The sequence below is a fragment of the Octopus bimaculoides genome, chromosome 2, assembly GCF_001194135.2.
Source record: "Octopus bimaculoides isolate UCB-OBI-ISO-001 chromosome 2, ASM119413v2, whole genome shotgun sequence".
NCBI classification, from domain to species: domain Eukaryota; kingdom Metazoa; phylum Mollusca; class Cephalopoda; order Octopoda; family Octopodidae; genus Octopus; species Octopus bimaculoides.
Window position 1 is genome coordinate 115,291,240 of NC_068982.1, and position 2,757 is coordinate 115,293,996.

Consider the following 2,757-nt stretch of genomic DNA (forward strand, 5'->3'; position numbering starts at 1 on the left):
CCACCCACCCAAAAAACTTAGAAATTTCCTGTTAGCCTCAGTGTTGCTCAGCACTTTTGGAAGGGTGGGGGTCGCCAATCGACAGTTGGGGAAAAGAATGTCCTGTTAGTGCAAGCTGTGTGTAAAATAATAATCTGTTTCTAACACAACCACAAGGCCACAAATTTGGGAAGGAAGAGATATAGGTGATTAAATCCACCTCAGTATTTGACTGGTTCTTTATTTGATCAACTTTAGGAGAATGAAAGATAAACTGACCTCAGTGGGATTTGAATTTGGAATGTAAAGAGCTGGAACAAATACTACAAAGTATTTGTCCCAATTTTGCAAATCCACTGAGTGAGCATTCTGCTGGTCAGCCTACTGATTCTATCAGTGATATTGCTTTGAGAGGTAGTGGTTTGAGAGAATTTGTTGAATGGTTGACTGACAAAATAGTGGTTGTAGTGGTGTATTAACTGTAGTGGGAGAATGATGGCTGACAAAATGTCTTATGGCATTTAGTCACAACTCTTTACATCCTGAATTCAAATCCAGCTGAAACACCAGCTCATTCAGGAAGAGATAGGCCCTACAGAGTAGGAAGATGTCACAACACAGAGGGAGGTGGCAAGATTGAATCCAGGCCACCACAAGCAACTTTGAGAGGGCCAGAACAACTAAGGCAGATGAGAAGCTCCAAAGATGAAAAGAGTCATTGTCACAACCCCCGTCTGACCAAAACCTATGCATTTGTCCCTAGTGCACCAGAGTCTGTTGTTTAAGGATCAATTTACATAGTCCATTGAAGGTGTGTCACTCTTCCACATGATCTTTGAACATGAAAACCTGCCATCATCATCATCATCATCAGCAGCAGCAGCAGCATCGTCATCATCATTGTCATCACCATCATCATCATCAATTAAAGTATATTTTTGATATTAGTGTTTATTGTGCTCATTAAGGTATTATTCCTGGTATTATACTCCATGTTGTGTTCCCTATAGTTTTCACAGCTTGCAACAGTAACATATTGTTCATAATGTAATATTTTCATGGTGTAATATTTTGTTCATAAGATAACGTCTTTTCATGTCTCCTTATTTTCAAGGAAGTGAATCCTTCAACCATGTAGCAGCAACAAATAGCCCCCTGAAATATAACTACACATATCAGCTCAATAATGTGCAGCTAAGCTGATTACATATCCTGGTGTCACTAACATTTATAACATAACTTTTGGCTTACACATAAAAATAATGTGGAGAAAGATTTTTTTTAAGGTTTCTCAATAAATAAATATATAAATATAAAAGTAACAACTAAAAATTAGACCTTGAAATATAACACTATTTGTTGACACATCATTGAATATGACAAACCAGTATACAACTCATATTCAAAGAAAAACACCAATAACCTGAAATTCAAATAAGGTTTTCAGATATATAAGTGACAGAATGGAAGCTGAAGGATTCACTTCCTTGAAAATAAAGAAACATAAAAAGATGTCATCACTATAGGCAAAATCTTATAGAGTGAACTGCTTGTAAACTGTAAAAATTACTAGGAATACAACATGGGGCATAACATTAGGATTGATATCTTAAAGGAGCATAACAAATGCTGATGCAAAAAAGCATACTTTAATTGCATGCTTAATATTATGCCAAACACTAACACAACCAAACACTGACTAAAGAAAACACATAACTTTGAATCAAATTTATATTTCAAGAGTCTGCAAGTGTTTGAAGTCAGCAAGAAGATAAAGGTTTAAGTCAGTATGGTAGATACAGAAGAGTGTAATAAATAGCAAAAAGAAAAGAAAGGAAATACATTGAATCAACAAATGAAGAATTATTAAATAAAAATTTTATAAAAATAAAATGAACTAAATTTATGTTTTAGCATTCTTGAGTTACAAAATATTTTGTCAGCTTTGTTGACTGACTAATGGGGAGGGAATGTGAGATTATGGTAGCTGCTGGAGTGAAACAAGTGCATTTGCTTCACTACATATCTATAAACAAGTAAATTTCCAGTTGACAACCTTTGATCTTTGAACAAATTGTGTCTGAGAATTCCTTGGTGAACATGTCTAAGCCTGTTTAAGCCTGACAAGGCTTGTTGGTTTCCTGGTGGTCATTGCCAGTTGTTTAGATTTTTCCTTTACTACTACAATCCTTCCTTTTTGCCAATGGTTTAGTCAAAGATAACAAGTGCCCTTGACCTCTGAAAATCCTCCAAGTCTGATGAGGTCAGTACAGTTGATGTTCAGGTTTAACATCTGTCAGTCAATGTCTGAAAGAAGAATGTAGGTCATTCAACAGAAAAAAGATTGAGAGAAAGTGGTTAGGTGGGTCATGAGAATAGATATTTAAGAGTGTCGTTGTTGTTTAGTGTTATGCCAGCCCTGATTGAGTAGAGCTGTAATCAAAGACATTCCAACTGTAGCACAATCCCATCAAGTCAACATTACTTAGTGTATCCTTCCCTTTTCTAAGATGGCAGGGTGTATCTGAGAGAGATTTCAGTGCTGTTTCTACTAAATTGAGCAGCCATGTAGAGACTCTCAAGTTAATATTTTTGTCTTTTTCTATGTGATTTTTCGATAAGAACAACTTTATCGCTAAAATGAGTTCATGAACCAATGAGGTACTTCTACATGGGATTCGACTTGCTAAAAATAGTGAACCAGATTTTAAAAGTACACCGAAGCAGCATTGTTTAGTGAGGGAGAGAGAGAGAGAGAGAGAGAGAGAGAGAGAGAGA

At 35.9% G+C, this 2,757-nt stretch overlaps 1 long non-coding RNA gene across 1 annotated transcript in view; it reads left to right on the top strand.

Moving 5' to 3' along the window:
* The window catches only part of LOC128251601 (uncharacterized), a 29,997-nt gene that overhangs the window by 21,322 nt on the left and 5,918 nt on the right, over positions 1-2,757 (top strand). The window lies entirely within an intron of this gene.